At 39.5% G+C, this 12,775-nt stretch overlaps 1 pseudogene; it reads left to right on the forward strand.

Moving 5' to 3' along the window:
- The first annotated feature begins 844 nt into the window (after positions 1 to 844).
- LOC143385798 (la-related protein 1B-like) lies at positions 845 to 1,860 on the forward strand (annotated as a pseudogene).
- The last annotated feature ends 10,915 nt before the right edge of the window (positions 1,861 to 12,775 follow it).

The following is a 12,775-nucleotide window of genomic DNA, read 5'->3' on the forward strand; positions in this document are numbered from 1 at the left end:
GACAGAAGAATATACGTGGAGAAGAGCCAATGTCATCCAATGTTATCAGCCATAAAACAAATACAGGGATACTGATGGGCCATATTAATGTGATTTTAGAATTGGATAAAAGTTGAAGGCTGGAAGAATTTGGAGAATAATGATTAAAAATATATGTAGACTATTGGTAGACATGAATTCCAAAACTGATCTGGTGAGAACTTAGATAGAAATCTCTAATGGCTTAGTTGATAAATATATTCCATAAAGAGAATATTGGCATAAATATGAGTGTTAGGTCCACTCCTTCTGTGTGTTAAGGGAGAAGTGAAACATATATAATTGGGAATGTGAAGAAAGGTAATTCTTATATATAGTGATCAAAACTTGTCTTGAGTTTTGTTCTTTTTTATGCAAAGCAGAATTTGTGATGAACTTTAGTTGAAGGGATTCCCAAGGAAATTTTTTCTTTTCTGGAGCAGGAGGGAAGGGAGGCTGAGAGGGCGGCCAGGAGAACAGGGTGTGGGGAGAGTCCTAAGCTGCCATTGCTGGGCAACAGTGTGTCCCAGGCAGCTGTGCCCTCCTGTGGGTGCGCGCGCTCCACCGGGTGCACAAGGTGCAGGAGCCCGGGGGCCCCTTTGTCAGGGAGCCACCAGCCAAGGACACTCAGGATCTGCTGGATCTGGGCCCTGAGGAGAAGCTGCCACTGCCCAAGGAGAACCCCTGGAACAAAAGCCTCCTGAGTGCATGTCCTTCGCCTTTATGGGTGCTGCAGCCGGGGCTGGAGACCATGCAGGCAGAGCTCAGAATAAATGCAGAAAAACTCTAGACAAGGAAATCCAATAAGGCCAGTGATTTCCGTGATATGGCAAACTAGCCAAAACCCGGAGAGTTAGTGAGCACTGGAAAAACTGTTTTGCAGTCTCAGAGTGTCATCATCCAAGGAAATAAGAAGGAAGAAATTAGAAAAGCAACAAAGGAGAGAAGGTTGAAATGAGGAGTAACAGGAAACAAAATTAGAAAGTGCTTTTGAAAATGTCAGTGAGGATGATGCCCAGTCAAGCAGTCAGGGAAAGAGCTCATAAACACAAGTGAGTACCACTGCACTTAGATGATGTAAGACCAGAGAGTCAGGAGAGACCTGGATCCTCCACAGCTCTTGGTGTCAACCTGAAGCAAACAAGTCTTCCCATAACAGGAGAAATGACACGTGAAGTTGGAGGGGAGACAGAGAAAAAAGGGATGATCAGGATGAAGTGTCCAGTGTGAGGAGTGAGGGGGTAATATATGAGGTTCCTTCAGAAATCAAGGAAGAGGACCAGGACAGGGAACAAGATAAGGCAGAGGAAACCCTCAAGTGAACTTTGATTATTCAAATGGTTACTGAGAACATGGTGAAAGGACAGATCAGCCATTTCAAACAGAAATTAACGCCAGTATGATGTATTACTATGATGACAGAAAGGGTGTAAAGGTGTATCCTGCGGAAGAAGCATTGCTTACAGAGTATATTAAGCATTGAATTGAATATTACTTCAGTATAGAAAACTTGGAACATGACTTTTTTTTTCAGAGAAAGATGGATGAGCAAGGTTTCTTGCCTATTTCCCTGATTGCTGGATTTCACTGCGTTCAGGCTCTCAGCACAAACTTTAACCTCATTTTAGAGGCCCTGAAGGACAACACAGAAGTAGAACTTGCAGGTGAGAAAATGAGGAGAAAGATAGAACCAGAAAAATGGCCAATCCCCTCGGCCCTCCTCCCAGCAGTGTGCCACAGACAGACTTCTCTCGGCTGATGAATTGTCTGGAGTTTGTGCAAGGACAAGCCTTTTGCTCACAGTCAGGATTATTATCTACTGATTCCCTGGATGTCATCTGATGGGGATGTGCAGTAGAGCAAATGGTTCACTGAAATGCATTTTAAATACCGAAACAAACCATGCTGTAGAGATGGAAGCTACCAGACTGCCTTCTGTGTGAGAGTGTCGACTGTTGACCCCTAGGCCACATGACAGTGGAGATGACCACCTGTGCCAGGACCTGAGACAGAGCTGGGACCTCTTCTGGCATTCCAGAAGCTGCCTGCCCTTAAAAAAGTGTGGCTGGACTTAGACAGCATGGCTACTATTATGTGTAGGGGAAGCTAATTGTTATCACTGTGAGAATACTTCAAGGTTCTGTCTTTTGTTTCCAGGCATATGTACTTGTGTCCAGGTCAATAAAGCAGAGAAAGAGATGATGGTGCAGCATTTCTCAACTTGCCAGGGCTTGGGCTCTTGGTCTTTCCTTTGCCATGGTGAACATTGCACAACTCACATGTTAAGATGTTTCACATGGACTGTAAGATTTATTAATGTGGACATTTAAGGGGTAAGAAATTGAAGAAATAAACAAGGATATTTTTTCCATTATTCTTCAAAATGTATTTTTGATACATTAGTGTAAGTCCTGCCCATCAGAAGAGCATTGATGATGGACAGTTTAACATAAATTTTTATCTCATATTTCTTTGTCAGCCCTGTATTTTTAATTGCAGCAAGCAACTTATTTTAAAAAGTTGAAGAAATGTGACATTGTGTTTTTTTGTTTTTTAAATTTATTTTAATTATTTCTTATTCATATATAACAGAGGAATGCATTGCAATTCTTATTACATGTATAGAGCTCCTTTTTTATATCTCTGGTTGTATACATAGTATACTCACACCGATTTCTGTCCTCATACATGTACTTTGGATAATACAGTTTCTCACATTCAACCATCATTAATTACCCCATACCTCCTCCCTTTCCATCCCACCCCTTTGCCCTATCTAGACTTCATCTATTCCTCCCATGCTCCCTCTTCCTATCCCACTATGAATCAGATTCCTTATATCAAAGAAAACATTTGGGATTTGGTTTTGGGGATTGGCTAACTTCAATTAGCATTATCTTCTCTAACTCCATCCATTTACTGGCAAATGCCATGACTTTATTCTCTTTTATTGCTGAGTAATATTCCATTGTGTATATATGCCACTTTTTTTAATCCATTCATCTATCGAAGGGAATCTATGTTAGTTCCATAATTTAGCTATTGTGAATTATGCTGCTATAAATATTGATGTGCCTGCATTCCTATAAAATGCTATATTTAAGTCTTTGGGGTATTAACCAAGAAGAGGGATTGCTGGGTCAAATGGTGGATCCATTCCCAATTTTCTAAGAAATCTCCATACTGCTTTCCATATTGGCTGTACCAGTTTGCATTCCCATTAGCAGTGTATGAGTGTATGTTTTTTTCCACATCTTCGCCAACACTTATTGTTGTTTGTATGCATAATAGCTGCCATTCTGACTGTTGTGAGATGAAATCTTTTGATTTGCAGTTCTTTAATTGCTAATTATGATGAATATTTTTATGTGTTTGTTGATTGTACTGTTTTCTTGTTTTTTAAAGATATAATGGCTGATTGTAAAAGTTATATTTATTTATTGTGTAAACTTGGGTCCAAGATGACATTTTTAACCAGCTTATTAACAATCACTGGTAAGATGGATAATATGGAAAATACTTTTTCCACAGGATAGTTAATTTAAGTCATTGAAGTTGGTGATGCCATTAACCATTTATGTGTTACTAATAAAATTATAAAAACAAAATTATTTTTAAAAAGACTCAAACTGGTTAACTTTATGCTGAAAATTTTTGAATCATGGATCTGTTTAAAGATTTTTATCAAAAGCCAAAAATAAAAATGGTGATATCAAAGAAAGCTATGTAGAGGACTTCCTTTTTAATAATGTGTATCTTTGTGATGCACACAGGCAGACAAGTAGAGTTTTAAGAATGGTTTAATGCAGAAATACCATCAATAAAAACAGGTTTTTCTTTCCTTTTTTTTGTGACTGACAAAAACAGAATTCAGGCATATGTTAGAAACCTTTAGACTTTCAAAATTCTTTAGGCAAGAATTAAGGATGTTGAGCCATTAAGCAACAAATGTGTGTGACCCTTTAAGGAAAAGGAAGAATGGACTTGATGGCAGAATATGGTGGAGCAAGGGGAAGATTGAATAAAATAAATGGAATCTGAGGCCTGAGGGGTCAACTTTGAGTCTAGCAAAGGGAACTGCAAGTCATAAATTACCCTCCAGGCCTTAAAACCTAATAGAATTTTTCTTGATAGATTTGAACTTGATTGGGACTGGTGAACCTCCCTTACATATAATTTCTTCTGAAATGGAATATATTTATGCTCTATCAGTCCTACCATCATATTTTGAGGGCAAATAATTTGCTTTCTAGATCCATAGGTCTTTTGGAAAGGAATTTTACCTCAGTTTGGATCATATCAAGAGTCTCACCCATTTAAAAGCATTAAATGATGAGATTATGACTTTTGAACTTATGATACAGAGATGATGATATAGAGATGGTGATACAGAGATGAGATTCTGGTTGAGATTTCTGGGGATGTTTGGATTGATTGAATATATTTTGCACATAATATGAATTTTAAAAGGCCAGAGGAGGACTATATTAGGCTGAGTGGTCACTTCCACAAAGATATTTTCTCATCTCAACCTTGGTATAGTAAATTTTAACTTCTTTGAGAAAATGGTCTTTGCATATGTGAAGACATTGAGATTTTTCAATTAAGAAAGCATTCTGGATTATTTTGGTATGGCCTAAATCCAACAAAAAGTGATATTACATGGGTATGGCAGAGGAATCATTGATATAGTAGAAAATAAGAATATATAAAGAAGGGAAGGATGTGATGTGAACAAAGAGGGAGACATAGGTATAGTGTGACTACAATCCAAGAAATACAAGGAATTTCACCCAACACAGTATTACAGAATAAATGTAAGTTCTTTTCCTTAACTTTAGAGGGGTAGAGGTATCAGCTAGGCACTCAAGCAGGCAGCAGTAGCCTGTTACTTACAGGCTGCTTAATGTTGAGCCACTAAGTTTAATAAACTGGAACAGGAAATTACAGCCCTTGTCATTTCCTGTTCCAGTTTATTAAACCGTAGGTTTTTCTGCAAGCACATGACTCATATGGAAGTCCCTCTGCCAATCAAAAAAGAAAATTTAAAGGAGCTAGAAACTGATATGAAACTCTGGATTGCATGAAGGCCATGATAAATTGCTAACTACATGTGGAATTATATTTTGTAGAGTGACATTGTGTGGCAGAAGCAGCATAAACTTTGTTTCTATGTTTAGTTGAAAACTGTTTCGTATTGACTGTCTTTCCTTTAGCACCAAATAATTAACAAAGTTCAGAAGCTTAGCCAAACTGACAACCATTTATATTTGCTTTTCTCTCTAGAGAATGGTTCAAATAATTCAGATTATACACAGAGGCTTCATTCAAAACTTTCATTCTCTGGATAATTTTACATCTCTTTTCTTCTCAGTGATGCTTAAAATTTGACGACTCCAGAATCACATTTATACAAACACATGTAAACACCCCAGCCTGCCCTTCCCTCTACAAACCACATGGCTACTTCTGTTAGTCAGTTTTCCATTGCTGTGGCCGAAATACCAGGGAAAACAACTCATGAAGAGGAAAGACCTGTTTTGGCTCATGATGTCAGAGGAGTTCATGGTCAGTTATCTCCATTGCTTTGGTATCTGTGGCAAGGAAGAACAACACAGCAGGGAGTGTGTGGTTGGAGCTTAAAAAGCAGTTACCTCCAGAAAGTAAAGGATCAAAGCAGTACTAAACTGAAAGTGATATGGCTAAGTCTGGAGACAGTTTTGATTGTCATGACTGGGAAGAAGGAGGGCCCTATTGCTGAAGTTGTGAAAACCTGCATTAAAGGAAAATTTCATTGTAAATAGCAGTTTTAGTCATTCTGCTCTAACTCCTGTTGTCAGCAGCTTGAATCTTTTCTCCCTTTACTTCAGGAATAAAATAAAACCAGGTGTTAAAAAGCCCAGTCTTTCTTCCACTGTCTCAGGGAATCCCAATGCAGAGGTGCAAGGGAGTTTAGGAAGGAAGTGCCACAGGGTGAAAAATATGCACCAGCAGACACAGGAAATCCTGTGAGGAAACTCTAGCCCTGTTGATCTAGCATGTCCCAACCCCACTGGCCTGGGCTCTCTCTGGCATCCCAACACAGCATCCAGCACCCATCCTGGCACCTCAAATTAGCAGGCAGGCAGCACCTCAGGAAGTTCCAGGAGGGGCAGGCCTAGGGGGCAAGCTTCTCCAGGCACCTGAACTGGGTGCAGTTTCCTGGACGTTCATGGCTCTTGAGGCATCAGGAGTTCCCTGCATGTCCCTCAAGCCCTGAAGTGCAGCTTCAGAACTCCCAATGGCAGGAGACACTGCCCAGCTGCTGGAGGGTTCTGGAGCCTTCTCTAGAGTTTATACACACAGGCTAGAGTTTATACACACAGGCTGATGGTGGTGAGGTGGCCCGCCTGGGTGGGGGAGCCTTATCTGCCACTGGCCCTTCCTTTGCATATTCACAAGGCTGAGCTCTGCCTCTGCTCCTGAAAACAGCAGAGAGAAACTAAATTATTCATAAGAAAGCCTCTCCCACCCAGGAAGTCCTAGATGATCATTTATGATGAAGCATGGCCCTGTCCAGGAAGACCAGATAATTATTCATGAGGAAGTGTTGTCTCCCCCAGGAAGACCTAGATGATTATTCATAAGCTTGAGGAAGGCAGTTGGGGCTGGAAAAGTCCTCAGAAACACAGGTGAGAGGGAGGCATCTACCAGCTGAGGTGAGTACCATCCAGAGCCCAGGTCTCTGGAGAAAGGGCGCTTCGGCATTTTTAGTCTAGAGCTTTTCATTTTAACAGTTTTTCCACTCTTACTTGAGACTTTAATTTTAAAGTTTTTCCTTGGGGTCCAAAATTTTCTCATGACAAGAGGAAATGCCAGCCTGAGGAGGAGGCAAAGTGGAAGCTATAGGTAACATCCCAACTTTCCATGAGAAAAAACTCCACAAATTACAAGAAGTGTATGGAGAAGAAAACAGAAATGCATTGCAACATCCCATTGTCTCGCAGCTTTAAGATTAATTTTTGAGAAGCTGAAGGAATGGTTCTGGGTGAGGAGTCAGCAGCATAATTAGTCCTGAGGCAGGCAACCATGGGTTGTGCACCAGGAGGAGGCTTCTGTGGAGCTTTGGGTGTGTTCTTGACCTGACCAGGTTCTCTCCAGTCATTGGCGTGTTTCCCTCAAAACCAGTGCCTGGTGAAGACCAAGAAATGAGCCACCAACCCCCCCTGGAATGACCTGCACTCCTCTTTAACCTTACAGAGGATTTTCTCTCTGTAGAAGTCACTCATCCAAACAGGCCAGGTTAGACAGTGTAGTGGGACTCAAGATTGGCCAATCACCAAAATGTGTCAGGTGTGCAGAGCACTCAACTGGCTGTGCTCACCTGATTAAAACTAAGGAGATATTTTGTTGTTGCCCCTAAAGGGGTTTTAAATCTCATTAGGATAAGAGTCCACTCTCTCCCCTCTTTACTTTGAGTCCCTCAGTTTTTAATCTTGCAGGATGCCTAGCACATGGCAATTGCATAGTGAATGCTGAATGAATAATTGAAGTATTATGAAAAAGATCTTTCAAGACCAACAAGACTTGTGGAACACATGCTGGTAAAACCATTTCCTGCATTTTTATATTTTAAAATTGATATATTCAACCATTAACCCCAACCTGAGCCCTCCTAACTATTGTCCACAATTCCTGATATTATTGGTACAACTGAACTTTCTGAACAAAAAATACAGTTAGACCACATGAGGCTTTAGGAATTTTGACTTTTATTTTTTTTCCATTCTGATTAGTAAGTCTTTCCAAACTAGTGACATACTCATTTCACTTCTTATCAATGTATCCTCAAGGGTAAAAAATGCACACTACCTTGCCTCTCCTCACAATGAACCCTGGGTGAGAATACATATTACCCTGCACATATGTATTTCATGTTGGTTGGTACCAATCCTTTACCACAACACTCAGCATAAATTTGGACTGATATAGAAATGCAACCTAACCAGACCTCCATCACTAAATCAGTATATATATGAAAGCATGGGCCCTAATAAGAATATTTATGTGTAGTTTCAATGCTATCAATTAAATTATCCATGACATATACTGATGTTATATTAGGATATACCCATGTGTTTCATGTATGTACAGTCCACAAATTATAAAATATTGAATATATGAGTAACAATGTACACGGAAGTGCAATGAAAATGTGCATGTAGGTTCACTCTTATTCATATGTTTACACGTACACGTACAATAACAGAAATATTCACATGTCCTGGAATACACAATCATTTTCCCTTACTCACACTTAACCCCTTTCAATATCAAACAGTAATCCTATTTTACTGCTATCACTATACCTAGTTTATGCCCTAATCTATATTCTTATAAGATTGGATGGGCTTTTTGATGTATACTTTCCTTATCTTTCGCACATTGGGCCTTAAATGTCTAGAGGAGCTTGAGGAAGGCAGTTGGGGCTGGAAAAGTCCTCAGATATGAGATATGTCCACTGAGCCCCATGTTCAAAAAATGTGTAATCTTATGATTACCTCTACACTAATTCCTGTTTAGGAACACATATATTTATATATATTTTCCTACTCATTATGACATGAAAATTCTTTTAATTATACATATTTTTTTTATAAACATATAGGATCTCTCAGCAACACCCAAATAAACTCATTAGGCAATATTAAAACTAATATTACTACAAGACATAGAGCTCTTTGGAATCCATGCCTATACATGAATATCAGATTTTATGTATATTTAAAAGATAAGTTCAATTTTTATTTTTAAATTTGCATGATATATATTATGTATTCTTCCAGGGATATCTTCATGCATCAACTAGGTCAAAATCAGTATACATAGATCACACCCTATATCTTTCTCTATCAAAAACACTACAGTTTTCAAACGTTTTAAGAGGTATGGTGAAAAATTGCATATTATCTGATATACATATTCATTTCATAACAATAAAGTTCTGACAGAGAATTCAATTTGAATCCTGAACTTATGCTGATACCAAATTCGAATTTGTGGAAAAGTCCAGTATTCCTATGAACTCCCATATGTTTCTTGAGTGAACCATTGAGTATTCAATGATAATGTGCCTGTGGATTTTGTGTCTTCTTCATATTTTACATTATGCCATTTCCCATTTAAAAATACAAATAATCATATATATTATAAATTTCTCTGTCTCAGAACTAGTATATTTGTATTGGATTTCATACATATCCTCCAATGTACCTTCTTATGAGTACTCATGGAGGCTGACATTCACATTCACTATATAACTCAAAAACTATTGCAAAAGACAATTAAATATTAGACCTGAACACCTTCTTCTCCCTAATCAACCTACATACTGTGCACATTTCAGTGTATGTTGACATAGACATTGAATTACCAATGGTACGCTTCCTGCATCATCATTAATTGACTTATAGGATGCATCAGTGGGTCCCAGAATTCAAAAATATGTACCCAAATTCCCTACCTAATAATGCCCTTCTAAGATTTATATCCTACACAATTTTGTATTGGTTCCACTTTTTTACTAATACTATATTCTGAATATTGATGTTTCCCAATACTGATATTCTTCCTCTACAATGATTCCTCAACCAAATCAAAATGTCATGGTAACCCTAAGCTTATTCAATTACCTCAATTGAATTTCATAGAAGAGCATATATAGAGTTTATGTTACAGTAGAGGTGGATAGAGGATCATGGCCCTGCTGAGAGCCTCAGAGGTAGATGCCAGACTGATCCTGAGGTAATATGAAGGCAGCTATTTAGGCCCCAAGAGGACATCTTCCAGGATAAAGAACATGGCCAGAATGAGGGGATGAGTCTGAATTATACTTGGTCTTCTCAATCCAGAGAAGATTGACAGAACCAGGCCTGTCTGAATACCTGACCTTGGGTATGTTTGCCTGACTCTGTCAATTTTTGAATAAGTCACAGGAAGATTGGTGCAGCCTCCTCCTCATGGGGCCCTTGGAAACATCTGATAGGAGAAAGTGATTGCCAAGGAAGTGACCTCATCTCACTTTCTTCAGTTGAGGGACCTCGCCTCACTTCCTTGGTGATGGAACTCTCTGAACTAAGAATAAAGGTATCTAGGCACCCAGAGGCAGACAGAGTCCCAGTCTGCTCACTTGTTTGGCCTCACCCAGTACAGAGTCCTACTTTCTTGGTATCTAATAATCTGTGATTAGCCAAATGTAATGAAAGCACTAAGGAGGGGGCTTTCCTGACAATGAAGGTAGAGGATCATGACTGGGTCCTGAAAACTCTGTTGAGTTTTCCCAAGGACACTAGAGCTGAGAATATTAGAGGCTATTACAGTCAGTTGACACTGTGCATGGACACAGGCCCTTTTCAGGGATGTGTGTGTCTATGTGCGTGTGTGTTTGTGTTTGGGGATGTGTGTTTTGATTTCTGGTTTTGTCTCTCATTACCTGGGAATAAGGAAGAAAAAGCATTTGTTCCATTGTTAACTTGCCTGTATTGTAGTGAGTCATTTTGCTTAAGGCTACTGATTCAGTTTTGATCTATTCCTCTTCATGTGTCATCCTAGGAAGAAGAAAAAAGCATTTAACAGTGGAGGGGTCTGTTTAGTGAAAATCTTCCTATCACTCATCCCTGCAAATTAATGAATGGACATCTGCTTGCCTTGTGGATGAGGAAGACTTACTATGTTTATTTGTTCAAGTATTTATCCTGAAATTCGGCCACTACAGGAAAGGTCATGGTGGATATGTGTCAAAGATGTTTACTTGCTCCCAGTCCTCTGAAATGGCCATCAATGGGCTTCATGTAGAGACTTATGAGAATCACTGTGAGACTCAAAAATCTCTATGAAGGGTAAGGTTTTCAGAGCACACTGGCTGGATACATAGATATCCAAGCAGGATGAGCAATAGAAGAAATGTATTGCCCTAGCTTTGGTCCTATAAAAAAACTCTGTCCAGAGCTTTTATTATTAGATATTGTTCTGCTCTCCTCACGTGAAGCAGTTCTTTGTCTCAGGACTCACTTTTATGAAGCCTCAGGAGAAGCACTTTAGAAATTTGCTTGAATGGGTTGCATCTGTTACTCATTGCTAAAACAGGTGCCTCACCTGAGTGAGGCATTCATTGAGAAGCTCCACACAGCTTCAAATTATTAATTATATTGCTTCTTCATCCAAAACTAATATTGTACAAAAAACAAATTGGGTGAAGACTCTCAATTGCATCATGTGAGATTCCAGAAATACATATTAGAACAATGACCCTTTAGGCCCAATGTATTAATTCTTGCCCTTAAGTTGCTAGGACTTACATGATTGATTTTCTTCTAGCTCAATTTACATAAGATAAAGAAAATACTTAACATTGGCAGACTGATGGCCTCTATATTGAATTGAAGGGCACTATTAACTCTGGGCTCATTTCAACTTCCCTGGATCTCAGAATGGTATCTAGCCCACCATAAATTTATGCAAATGAGGGACATGAGTCCTTCCATTTGAAACAATCCTGGACTTTTGTAGGTATGGACACCTCTAGACATGTTTTTGGAATGATTGCTTACTAGGAAGAAAATGAAAGGACTTGGGTCATGAGGGAGGATTCCTGTATGAATTGTGGTGATTTGTGTGGTGGTTGTAATAGATAGCTGGGTAAACCTCAGATGTAACAGTGGTGTGAATCAAACCACAACATGAGACAAACCTGTATTCTGGGGCTTACCCAAGAAGTGTTACAATGAATTGTGTCAGCATTTTAGGTACCCAGCATCAGAGGTGTCTTTGGGAAATTAGAGCAAGGCCCAGTGTGGAGTTCTCCACCGCATTAGGAATCTCAGTGATATTTTCACACATTATTCTCTATAGAGCCTTGTGCACAAAAGTGAGAGACTGAAGCATACATGTTTCAACCACATTCAACCCATTGGACCTGCTGCATGTGGCCTGGTGGATATGATGTGGAAAACCCTCCAGCATGAGTTCTATAGATGATAACAGCTAAACAAGATTGCTCACCACTTCTTGAGCCCCGTCTGAATTCAAAATCTACTTAGCTGCCTACTTTATTGTTGACATATACCTGTGCCTACAGACTAAAATTTATATAATTCCCATGAGGTGGAAGCTCTGAAGCACCTTAGGAACTCCCACTGCTCATCATGACAAAATGAGAGTGGGACTTCATTGACCACAAGTCATGAAAATGCTGGAGATAACAGATCCTGAGCCTACTGATGATGGAGCTGGGACAGGAGAAGAGAGTAGGTGTTGTCCAAGAAATATGTGACAAGGCCACATATCTCTGGCACTGGCTTCCAAACAATAATACCAACACAGACGTTTTATCACACACCTGCACTCCACTGCTCCAGTTCCCAGTTCCCAGTGGGCTCAAACTCACTGGTATCTCTGTTCTACACCATTTTCATGAAGTCCAGTCAATAAAGCCACTGTCTGCTTTATTCATGAGGAGCCATAGGAGATCCTAAGGTTCTCCAGTGCTTCATGGTCATGGGAATTTCCAAAAGTTTATGGTATTGGTCTAGCCCTATTTCAAGAATGCAGTAGGTGACATTGTGGGGTTAAGATTCATTCAGGAGCCATTAAGTGTTGTGAAATCTCTTTTAAATGAATGCTCTGGAGATCTCACACAGGCAAGGCTTCTCGAATAGTGGTCAAATGGTCACATGAAGCCAGACCCATTAGGGTCTAAAATGTGAGGTCCATGTGTGTT

The sequence above is a fragment of the Callospermophilus lateralis genome, assembly GCF_048772815.1.
Source record: "Callospermophilus lateralis isolate mCalLat2 chromosome 8 unlocalized genomic scaffold, mCalLat2.hap1 SUPER_8_unloc_1, whole genome shotgun sequence".
Lineage (NCBI taxonomy): Eukaryota > Metazoa > Chordata > Mammalia > Rodentia > Sciuridae > Callospermophilus > Callospermophilus lateralis.